At 54.1% G+C, this 12,736-nt stretch overlaps 1 protein-coding gene across 1 annotated transcript in view; it reads left to right on the forward strand.

The window, feature by feature from the left end:
• The window catches only part of cmtm4 (CKLF-like MARVEL transmembrane domain containing 4), an 85,893-nt gene that overhangs the window by 32,057 nt on the left and 41,100 nt on the right, over positions 1-12,736 (forward strand). The window lies entirely within an intron of this gene.

Below are 12,736 nucleotides of genomic sequence, written 5' to 3' on the forward strand. Positions count from 1 at the left end.
GTTAGATACAGAGTAAAGCTCCCTCTACACTGTCCCCATCAAACACTCCCAGGACAGGGACAGCACATGGTTAGATACAGAGTAAAGCTCCCTCTACACTGTCCCCATCAAACACTCTCGGGCAGGTGTAGCAATTGGACGAGGGAAGTGAATGTACCATTGTCAAGTTTGAGGATGACACAAAAATAGATGGGAAGGCAACTGGTGATGATGACACAAAGAGTCTACATAGGGATATAGACAGGATAAGTGAGTGGGCAAAAACTTGGCAGATGGAATATAATGTCAGAAAATGTGGGGTGGATTCTCCAATAATGGGGCTATGTCCCCACGCCCGTGAAAAAACGCGCGCGGATCACTCTGGACTTAGCTGGAGAAAGTCCAGGCTGATTCTCCGATTTGCAGGGGGCTAGCAGAGCCCCGGAGTGCTCCTTGCTGCTCCGGCTGCCGATACGGGGCCCTGCACCTCCGGCCGGGGGGTCCGCACATGCAGACGGCCTCCATCGGCCGCCCCGCGCGACATGGCCGACCCACACCGGGGACTGGCATCGAAAATATAGGCCTCCCCCAGATCGTGCGGGCCCGCGGATCGATGGCCCCTGATTGGTAGCCTCGCTGTCCTGGAGAGGCCACACCCGCCCCCCGCCGTGAACGACCCCCCCCCCCCCCCCCCCCCAACCAGGGTGGCCGCGGACTGAGTCCACCGCTGCCATGCCGAGTTCCCAACAGGTGGAAGGAACCATGTGAGAACCACGCTGTTGGGAACTTGGCCAGCTGCACTCAGTGAATTGCCGCCGGGGCCTCTTTCAATGGCCCCCAACCGGCGCCGTGTCGGGCAACGATTCTCCAAGGACCGGAGAATCGCGGGAGCGGCGTCGGACCCGATCTCGGGTTTGACGCCCATTCTCCGCCCCAGCGCCGATCGCAATTTTGGTGTGGAGGCTCAGAGGGTCCCGCCTGTGAAGTTCTGCACTTTTGGTAGGGAGAATAAAGGAGCTGAATGTGACTTCAACAGAGAAAGACCTGCAGAAGCTGCAGCGTAGAGAGATTCCGGGGGGGACCTTTTGCATAAATCACAAAAAGCTACCGCGAGGTTCTGCAGTAAATTGGGAAGGCAAAAGGAATGTTGGCTTTTATTTCAAAGGGACTGGAATCTAAAAGTAGGGAAATCTTGCTAAAACTATAAAAAGCACTCATTAGACCACACCTGGAATTCTGTGAACAGTTTTGATCCCCTTATCCAAGTGTTGGATTTGGATTTATTGTCACGTGTACCGCGGTACAGTGATGAGTATTGTTCTGCGTGCAGTCCAGATCTATCCATACATGAAAAACACAGGATATACAGTAAATACATGGACACTGACATCGGGTGAAGCATTCGGAGTGTAGTACTACTCAGTAGAGGAGATGTGCGGAGAGATCAGTTCAGTCCATCAGAGGGTCATTGAGGAGTCTGGGTAACAGCGGGGAAGAAGCTGTTTTTGAATCTGTTAGTGCGTATTCTCAGACTTTTGTATCTCCTGCCCAATGGAAGAGGTTCACAGATCGCAGAATTCACAGTGTAGGAGGAGGCCATTTGGCCCATCGAGTCTGCACCAGCTCTTGGCAAGCGCACCCTACTTAAACCCACACCTCCACCCCGTAACCCAGCAAACCCATCTAACCTGAGGACAATTTAGCATGGCCAATCCACCTAACCTGCACATTTTTGGATTGTGGGAGGAAACCGGAGCATCCGGAGGAAACCCACGCAGACACGGGGAGAACGTGCAGACTCCCCACAGACAGTGACCCAAGCCGGGAATCGAACCTGGGACCCTGGTGCTGTGAAGCCATAGTGCTAACCACTGTGCTACCGTGCCACCCTTGGAAGGTTGGAAGAGAGAATAACCCGGGTGGGAGGAGTCTTTGATTATGCTGCCCGCTTTCCCAAGGCAGCGGGAGGTGTAGACAGAGTCAATGGATGGAAGGCGTTTTTGCGTGATGGACTGGGCTGTATTTACGACTCTCTGTAGTTTCTTATGATCTTGGGCCGAGCAGTTGCCATACCAGGCTGTGATGCAGCCAGATAGGATGCTTTCTATGGTGCATCTGTAATAATTGGTAAGATTCAGTGTGGACATGCCGAATTTCCTTCGTCTCCTGAGGAAGTATCCGCACTGTTGTGCTTTCTTGGTCGTACCATTGATGTGGGTGGACCAGGACAGATTGTTGGTAATGTGCACACCTAGGAATTTGAAGCTGTCAACCATCTCCACCTCGGCATTGTTGCAGACAGGGGTGTGTCCAATACTTTGTTTCCTGAAGTCAATGACCAGCTCTTTAGTTTTGCTGATGAAGAGGGAGAGATTGTTGTTGTTACACCACGCCACTAGGTTCTCTACCTTTTTCCTGTACTCTGACTCATCGTTGTTTGAGATCTGACCCACTACGGCCGAGCCAAATTTTGCCACGCAGTCGTGTGTGTACAGGGAGTATAGTAGGGGGCTAAGTACGCAGCCTTGCGGGGCCCCGGTATTGAGGACTATCGTGGAGGAGGTGTTGTTGTTTTTCCTGATGATTGTGGTCTATGGGTCAGAAAAGTTAAGAATCCAGTTGCAGAGGGAGGAGCCAAGTCCTAGGTTTTGGAGTTTTGATATGAGCTTGGCTGGGATTATGGTGTTGAAGGCAGAGCTGTAGCCAGTGAATAGGAGTCTGATGTAGGAGTCCATGTTGTTGAAATGCTCCAGGGATGAGTGTAGGGCAGGGAGATGGAATCTGCAGTGAACCGGTTGTGGCGGTATGCGAGTTGCAGTGGATCAAGGCATTCTGGGAGTATGGAGTTGATGTGAGAAGGGTCACTAGGTTGATCCCGGGTATGGAGAGTTTTCTTATGAGGAAAGGTTGAGTAGGTTGGGCCTGTACTCTTTGGAGTTTAGAAGAATGAGAGGCGACCTTATTGAGACATAAAGGAGTCTCTGGGAGCTTGACAGGATTGTTTCTTCTTGTGGGAGATTTGAGGAGCAGAGGGCATAATCTCCGAGTAAGGGGTTAACAATTTAATACAGACATGAGGAGTCATTTCTTCTCTGAGGGTAATGGATCTGTACCACAGAGAACTGTAGAGGATTTATAAAATGAAAAACTGGCCTCTGCGATAGGCGAGCAACCCACTCCTTTCTATTCAAAAGGTGAGTGTTGCCCTTGACAGCGACATCCCCATATTCGATGAATAAAATTTCAAACAAAGTTAATGTGTGAGAGCTGAAGGCTGGCCGCTGTATGTGTTGAGGAAACGGTAGCTTTTGTTGTCGAGATATTCTTTTAATAATCCAACAGGCTTCAGATTGTGTGGGACGATTAAGAGGGACTTTTTCTGTGCCAAGGATGTGGTGATTATATTGGGTGTTCCTGATTAACAGTCTGCCTTTGAGTCATCCTTGGGTTGATTCAGGAGGGGAGATGAGGAGTGATGTTTTGGCTGGAAAGGGCAGTGGAGACAATACAATAGTAACTTTGGAAAGGGAAGTGTGTAAATATTTGTGGGAGAATATTTGCGGGGAAAGAGCAGGGGAACGGGATTAATCGGATAGCTCTTCCAAAGAGCTGGCAGAGGAGTGAGGGCAGAATGGCCTCCACCTTCTAGACCCTCTGGCCCAGTGACGGTGGAGCCCTACCCATACTGTGCTACAAACAGGCCTGAGCTCTGTGTGTGATATCATTGCTCAGCTTCTTAGAGACTGCTGTTTCCATAGTGACGGGAATGATCCTGCGTGATAGCTGAGTTGCTGCAGGTCATTCTGGTTCAACACTGCTTGGTGAGGTTCAGACATTGCAAGAAGAGTCAAATAAAGATTATGATACATCCTTTACTATAGATTAGATTAATTATTCTGTATAATATATATATAATATATAGTATGTGTGTATATATATTAGATATAGAGATAGATATAGAGAGATAAATATAGAGAGATACTTAGGATTTACACTGCAGGGGGGCAGCACGGTGGCGCAGTAGGTTAGCACTGCTGCCTCACGGCGCCGAGGTCCCAGGTTCGATCCCGGCTCTGGGTCACTGCCCGTTTGGAGTTTGCACATTCTCCCCGTGTTTGCATAGGTTTCGCCCCCACAACCCAAAGATGTGCAGGGTAGATGGATTGGCCACGCTAAAATGCCCCTTAATTAGAAAAAATGAATGGGGTGCTCTAAATTTATTTTAAAAAGAATGAATTTACACTGCAGAATTAGGCCATTCGGCCCATCGAATCTGCACCGGTCCTTGGAAAGAGCACCCCACTTAAGCCTCCCTCTCCCCCCTATCCAGGTAACCCCCACCTAACCTTTTTGGACACTAAGGGCAATTTAGCGTAGCCAATCCACCCAACCTGCACATCTTTGTGGGAGGAAACCGGAGCACCCGGGGGGGAACCCACGCAGGGAGAGCGTGCAGACTCCGCACAGATAGTGACCCAAGTTGGGATTCGAACCTGGGACCCTGGAGCTGTGAAGCAACTGTGCTAACCACTGGATGTATAGATTATAGAGAGAGAGAGAGATTGATTGATGGATTGATTCTGTCTCGGGCAGTGCCCCAGCCTGGGGGAGGACCTGCATCCACTCCGGGGGAGGTGGGTTCAGTGGAAGCTGAATTGTCCGATCCTGGATCTGCCGACTCTGCCACAGGTTTGGCAGGTGGTGTTGGATGAGGTGGGTGGGAGGGGTGCTCTGGATTCTGCGATCTCCTCCGCTGTTTACACCTGGCTTCCACATGCTCCGCCCTGCGAGGCTCAAGGTGATTGGCACCTTCACGGATGAGGCATTTATATTATTTACGTGGTTACTTATTAACATTGGTGTGTGGAGATTGGCATATATGTGAAACCTGTACAAACCGACACCTGTCTAATAAAACAGGCCCGTATCAGAGATCTAAATCATTTAGAAGGTAACTTGGATTAAGGTTTTATAAGTGATTTGGATTTATTTAGTGCCTTATGCCAGCTCTCCTAAACATTTCAACGTGTAAATTGTGGGGGAGGGGCAGGTAGTGGGCCAGCTACTTGATGCACAGCAAGATCCCACAGCAGCACGGGGAGAAATTAAATGAAAAATGAAAATCGCTTATTGTGACAAGTAGGCTTCAAATGAAATTACTGTGGAAAAGCCCCTAGTCGCCACATTCCGGCGCCTGTTCGGGGAGGCTGGGACGGGAATTGAACCGTGCTGCTGGCCTGCCTTGGTCTGCTTTAAAAGCCAGCCATTTAGCCCAGTGATAAACCAGCCGTGGCGAGCCATGTTGAGGTCCTGGTTCGGGGGGGGTGGGCGGGCAGCACGGTGGCACAGTGATTAGCATTGCTGCCTCACGGCGCCGAGGCCCCAGGTTTGATCCCGGCTCTGGGTCACTGTCCGTGTTGAATTTGCACATTCTCCCCGTGTTTGCGTGGGTTTCACCCCCACAACCCAAAAATGTGCAGGGTAGGTGGATTGGCCATGCTAAATTGCCCCTTAATTGGAAAAAATTGAATTGGGTACACTAAATTTTTTTAAAAAAGAGATCCTGGTCATAATGCCCCTGGTCAGGGGCAGCACGGTAGCATGGTGGTTAGCATAAATGCTTCACAGCTCCAGGGTCCCAGGTTCGATTCCCGGCTGGGTCACTGTCTGTGCGGAGTCTGCACGTCCTCCCCGTGTGTGCGTGGGTTTCCTCCGGGTGCTCCGGTTTCCTCCCAAAGTCCAAAGGTGTGCGGGTTAGGTGGATTGGCCATGCTAAATTGCCTGTAGTGTCCTAAAATGTAAGGTTAAGGGGGGGTTGTTGGGTTACGGGTATGGGGTGGATACGTGGGTTTGAGTAGGGTGATCATTGCTCGGCACAACATCGAGGGCCGAAGGGCCTGTTCCGTGCTGTACTGTTCTATGTTCTATGTTCTATAATGGCAGGTATTGTCGCCCTGGGCTAATGCTGGTCACCGTCCAGGGTGAACCAGAATTACTGGGAAGACTGGATAATCACGGCCCTAACTCTGTTCCCCTGCTCCTGACTCAGTTCCTCTCCCTGGCTACAGTCTAAGACTGTTCACAACCTTGGTTGTTGTATGAGACTCAGACCTCAGGATGAACTTCCAACTATGTGACAAAGCTAACACCAAGACCAGCTCTTTCTACTTGTGCTGCATTGCGTGACTTTGCCCCTCTCTCCGCTCATCTGAAATCCTCAGCCCTGCCTTCGTTACCTCATGTGCCGACGATTCCAATGCTCTCATAGCTGGTCTCCCTCATTCTCCTCTCTGTAAACTTAGAATCATAGATTTCACACTAAGGGGCAAATTTAGCGTGGCCAATCCACCTAACCTGCACGCCTTTGGACATTGGAGCTGTGCCTCAGTTGCCTGGACCTCAAACTATGTAATTGCCTTCTGGCTGCTGCTCAGCCTCCTGGCCACCACACTGACCCCACCGCTCACCGCACAGCCTCCCCACTGCCCCCCCACCACTCACCGAGCGGCCTCACTGCACCCCCCCCCCCGCACACCTCTCCACTACCCCCCCACCGCACAGCCTCCCCACTGACCCCCCACCGCACAGCCTCCCCACTGCCCCCCCACCGCACAGCCTCCCCACTGCCCCCCCACCACTCACTGCACACCTCTCCACTACCCCCCCACCGCACAGCCTCCCCACTGACCCCCCACCGCACAGCCTCCCCACTGCCCCCCCACCGCACAGCCTCCCCACTGCCCCCCCACCGCACAGCCTCCCCACTGCTCCCCCACCACTCACTGCATACCTCTCCACTACCCACCCCCCCCACCGCACAGCCTCCCCACTGCCCCCCCACCGCACAGCCTCCCCACTGCTCCCCCACCACTCACTGCATACCTCTCCACTACCCACCCCCCCACCGCACAGCCTCCCCACTGCCCCCCCACCACTCAGCGAGCGGCCTCACTGCCCCCCCACCCCCCCCGCACACCTCTCCACTACCCCCCCCACCGCACAGTCTCCCCACTGCCCCCCCACCACTCACCGAGCGGCCTCACTGCCCCCCCACCCCCCCCGCACACCTCTCCACTACCCCCCCCACCGCACAGCCTCCCCACTGACCCCCCACCGCACAGCCTCCCCACTGCCCCCCCACCGCACAGTCTCCCCACTGCCCCCCCACCACTCACCGAGCGGCCTCACTGCACCCCCCCCCCCGCACACCTCTCCACTACCCCCCCACCGCACAGCCTCCCCACTGCCCCCGCCACCTCACCGCACACCTCTCCACTACTCCCCCCCCCCCCCACCGCACAGCCTCCTCACTGACCCCCACCTCACCGAGCGGCCTCACTGCACCCCCCCCCCCCCCCCGCACACCTCTCCACTACCCCCCCACCGCACAGCCTCCCCACTGCCCCCCCACCACTCACCGAGCGGCCTCACTGCACCCCCCCCCGCACACCTCTCCACTACCCCCCCACCGCACAGCCTCCCCACTGCCCCCGCCACCTCACCGCACACCTCTCCACTACTCCCCCCCCCCCCCCCCCCACCGCACAGCCTCCTCACTGACCCCCACCTCACCGAGCGGCCTCACTGCACCCCCACCCCCCCCCCCCCCCCGCACACCTCTCCACTACCCCCCCACTGCACAGCCTCCCCACTGCCCCCCCACCACTCACCGAGCGGCCTCACTGCACCCCCCCCCCCCCCGCACACCTCTCCACTGCCCCCCCACCGCACAGCCTCCCCACTGACCCCACCCACCGCACAGCCTCCCCACTGCCCCCCACCTCACTGAGCGGCCTCACTGCACCCCCACCACCCCCCCTGCACACCTCTCCATTACCCCCCTCACCGCACAGCCTCCCCACTGCCCCCCCCACCACTCACCGAGCGGCCTCACTGCACCCGCACCCCCCGCACACCTCTCCACTACCCCCCCACCGCACAGCCTCCTCACTGACCCCCTCCCCCGCATGCCTCCCCACTGCCCCCGCCACCTCACCGCACACCTCTCCACTACCCCCCCCACCGCACAGCCTCCCCACTGCCCCCCACCTCACCGCGTGCCTCCCCACCTCACCGCGTGCCTCCCCACCTCACCGCGTGCCTCCCCACTGCCCCCGCCACCTCACCGCACACCTCTCCACTACCCCCCCCCCCCCACCGCACAGCCTCCTCACTGACCCCCACCTCACCAAGCGGCCTCACTGCACCCCCACCCCCCCCCGCACACCTCTCCACTACCCCCTCCCCCCACCGCACAGCCTCCTCACCTCACCGCGTGCCTCCCCACTGCCCCCCCACCTCACCGCGTGCCTCCCCTCTGCCCCCCACCTCACTGCGTGCCTCCCCACTGCCCCCCCACCTCACTGCGTGCCTCCCCACTGCCCCCACCTCACCACGTGCCTCCCCACTGCCCCCCCCCACCGCGTGCCTCCCCACTGCCCCCCACCTCACTGCGTGCCTCCCCACTGCCCCCCACCTCACCGTGTGCCTCCCCTCTGCCGCCCACCCCCGCGTGCCTCCCCACTGCCCCCCCACCTCACTGCGTGCCTCCCCACCCCCTTCCTTCCCTGCTTTAGCCAATCCTTGGGGTTATCTGCCCTATAGCTCCTTAGGTAGCGTGGTGTTTAATTTTCCTCTAATGTTCCTGTGAAGTGTTTTGGAATGTTTGACTGTGTTTAACGTGCTGTACAAATACAATTCAGTTTGGCTGAGGCCTACAAGACAGGTGGAGGTATCTGTTTACCTGTTTAGGATGGGTTTTTTGACCGTCAAAGACCATTTTGCCATCTGCAAGATGCTTAATTAACAAATTAAAGCATTCAAGGAAAATGAAAAAAGATCATTTATTAAAATTGTCCAAGTGGTTTTTCTCCGAGCTTTTTCTCACGTCAGATTAAACTTTGATCCTGAGGAAACCCCAGGACGATCTTGGAGGGTTGGAAACCCCATAGGTGCTCTGAGTGACCATGTTTGCTAAAGGTTCTGCTGCTGCATTTGGAGTTTCCCTGTGGCAGTCGTGTGCTGATATGTTTACAAGTGAAGTCTGTGAAACTCTTGACGTCGTGTGTCTGCTGGGCGAGCATTGTCCTTTTGGCCTATGACTCCATATGTCTAATTTAGTGTTTTTCCATCAGCAGTTATTCTTCAACTTTCTAAACCTTTTGGTGGAAAATGTTCCGCCTCACTTCACCTTTTACTCTGCATTTTAAAATGTTTAACTTTCCGGGCAGGCTTCAATTCCTTGGGGTTTCGATGACCAGGGTGATTTGTTTTGAGGTTTTTAAAACATTGCTGCTGCTGGTTTAGAATGGGGTGTGTGGTTTGCTTATCCATTTTGATGGTGCCTGACCTGCCAGGTGAAGAAATGAGGTGTCTCCTGCATCAGATCTTTATGGGAGTTTGATGCGATGTGTCCGATAGTCTGAGAATCTTGGCCACTGTCAGGTTGTCCCTCATTGTCACCCTCATTGTCACCTTGGGCATCAGGTGGCTACACCGTCCCTGTGTATCCTTTTTTAAATTTAAAGTATCCAATTCTTGTTTTTCCGATAAAGGGGTAAATTAGTGTAGCCAATCCACCTACCCTGCACATCTTTGGGTTGTGGGGGTGAGACCCACGCAGACACGGAGAGAAGGTACAAACTCCACATGGACAGTGACCCGGGGCCGGGCTTGAACCTAGGTTCTCGGCGCCGTGAAGCAGTAGTGCTATCCACTGCGTCACCCACCCTGTGTATCTTCCAACCAATATGTGGTTTCCCCCGTTCTGGTAAAGCATGGGGAGCTGGAGCCAATTGGTGTTCAACAGTAAATGTAGGCTACATCTTCCCTCCACAGCTTCTCCCTTCCACCCCTCTCCCGAAACCCCCCCCCCCCCCTCCCCCCAGGTGCCCCAACTGTTCCCAACATCAGCTGCTGTCAATGTGGAGCATGCACTCGATTGTCACAGCATTTGCACCATTAGCAGTGTGTTCTAATTCATCAAGAACTTGCCATCCGTAGTAAATCATTGATGAAGCAGCTGAAGATGGTTGGAACGAGGACACTAGCCTGGGGAACTCCTGCAGTGATGTCCTGGAACTGATGATTGACCTCCAACAAACCTTTTTACTTTGTTAGATATTTCTCTAACCAGTGGTTCCCCTGATTCCCATTGACTCCAGTTTAGTTGGGGCTCCTTGATGCCATACTGGGTCAAATGCTGCCTTGATGTCAAGGATAGCCACTCTCACCTCATCTCTGGCATTCAGCTCTTTTGTCCATGTTTGAACCAAGGCTGTAATGAGGTCAGGAGCTGAGTGACCTGGCGGAGCCGAAACTGAGTGTCCGTGAGCAGGTTATTGCTAAGCTAGTGCTGCTTGATGGAGCTGTTGATGACCCCTTCCATCAATTTTTACTGATGATTGAGTGTAGGCTGATGGGTCGGTAATTGGTCAGGTTAAATTTATTAAGGTTTTTGTGCACTGTATGTACCTGGGCAATTTTCCACATTGCTGGGTAGATGTCAGTGTGTCAGTGTTGTCGCTGTACTGGACCAGCTTGGCTAGGGGTGCAGCAAGTTCTGAAGCTTCGCTACTTTTGCTGGAATATTGTCAGGGCCCCATAGCCGTTGCAATATCCAGTGCCTTCAGCTGTTTCCTTTTTTTTTCTTTTTTAAAATAAATTTAGAGCACCCAATTATTTTTTTCCAATTAAGGGGCAATTTAGCGTGGCCAATCCATCTACCCTGCACATCTTTGGGTTGTGGGGGTGAAACCCACACAAACACGGGGAGAATGTGCAAACTCCACATGGACAGTGACCCAGGGCCGGGACCTCGGCGCCGTGAGGCAGCAGTGCTAACCCACTGCACCACCGTGCTGCCCTCCCTCAGCTGTTTCGTGATATCACGTGGGGCGAATCAAATTGGCTGAAGACTGACATCTGTGATGCTGGGGACCTCTGGAGGAGACAGCTACGGATCATCCATTCGGCACTTCCGGCTGAAGATTGTTGCGAATTCTTCAGCCTTGTCTTTTGCACATATATGTTGGGGTCCTCCATCATTGAGGAAGGGGATATTTGTGGAGCCTCCTCCTCCAGTGAGTTGTTTAATTGTCCATCACCATTCACGGCTGGATGTGGCAGGACTGCAGAGCTTAGATCTGATGCATTCGTTGTGGAATCGCTTAACTGTGTCCGTTATTTGCTGCTTATGCTGTTTGGCACACACGTAGTCCTGTGTTGTAGCTTCACCAGGTCAACGAGTTAGGGAAAGCTCAAAAGATTAGGGGCGGAATTTTCCGCTCCCCACGTGGCGTGGGAGAATCGTGGGAGGGCGTCCCGACATTTTATACGCCCCCCTGGCACCCACAGCGATGTACCCCCCCCGGGCTCGGAAAAATCGCCGCACGCCGTTTGTCACGGCGATTCTCCGAGCCCGATGGCCGAGCGGCCGGCCCTTCACGCCTGTTTCACCATGGCAGCAACCACACCTGGTTGCTGCATTCGTGAAACGGGTGCCAGATGCCCGTTTGGTGCATCTGGGGGCCCGATTGGCACGGGAGCACCACGACTGTGCTCGGGAGGGGACAGGCCCACGATCGGTACCCACCGATCATCGGGCCAGCGTACAAAACAGACGCACTATTTCCCCTCAGCCGCCCGGCAAGATCAAGCCGCCACGTCTTGCCGGGCGGCTGAGGAGACAGACGGCCACCGCGCATGCGCGGTTCGCGCCGTCTGCACGATGAAGTCATCCGCACATGCGCGGATGACCTCACGACGAGGTCGCGGCCGGGAAAGACGGAGGCCCACTCCTAGCCCCCTGGGTGGGGGTGAATTAGGAGCGGGCCCCGAGGCCGTCGTGAACCTCGGCCGATTTCACGACGGCCATCCCGATTTTTATCGGGAGCGGAGAAAACCGCCCAATAGGATGGACGGGTTGAAATGGGGGCACAGTTTGCATGGTGCATCCTGTGATGTAGCTTCACCAGGTTGGCACCTGCTTTTTTGGTCTGGCTGCCATTTAAGAGTCAGTCACATTAATGTAGATATGGAGTTACAAGTAGGCTAGATCGGGTAAGGACAGTAGATTTCCTTCCCTAAAGGACATTAGTGAACTAGACGGGATTTTAAAATCACAATCGACGCTGGTTTCATGGTCATCATTCGACTCTTAATTCCAGATTTTTAAAATTGAATCCCAATTCCACCATCTGCCATGGTGGGATTCGGACCCTGGTCCTCGGAGAATTCCCCTGGTTCTCGGTGACAATACCACTATACCATCACCTCCGCACAGCTGCCATTTCTCCCAGATGTGGACCTCCAATGTGATTGTGGTCCCAGACTGTGACTGACTCTGCATTACCTTCTAAAAAGGGCGTTCAGTCTTATCAAAGAGCCAGTGATTCAAGATGGTGCACCACATCACCTTCCCGCGGGGATCCAGGGGATGGACAATGGATGCTGTCCGTGCCAGCGATTCCCACCTTCGGAGAATTACTACTTAAAAAATCCTCTTCTCTCATTCCCAGCGCTCGGTTTCTTCCTTGTCCGAAACAACCTTGGAAATGTGCCATACTAAAGGTGAAGTATAATTCAACGTTGCTATCTCGTTCCCCTCTCCTACACCCACCCTATCCACAGCTCCTGTGCAAGCATTATGCCAAAATTATCTCTTCCAAGTTAAGTGCCTGTGCCAGAAGTTCTATTCTTGCTGTGTAAATGTTGCACTTGTGATGTTAATCAGCATTAACCAGTTTGAGGCAACCAC

Source organism: Scyliorhinus canicula, chromosome 9 (assembly GCF_902713615.1).
Source record: "Scyliorhinus canicula chromosome 9, sScyCan1.1, whole genome shotgun sequence".
In the NCBI taxonomy this organism is placed as follows: domain Eukaryota; kingdom Metazoa; phylum Chordata; class Chondrichthyes; order Carcharhiniformes; family Scyliorhinidae; genus Scyliorhinus; species Scyliorhinus canicula.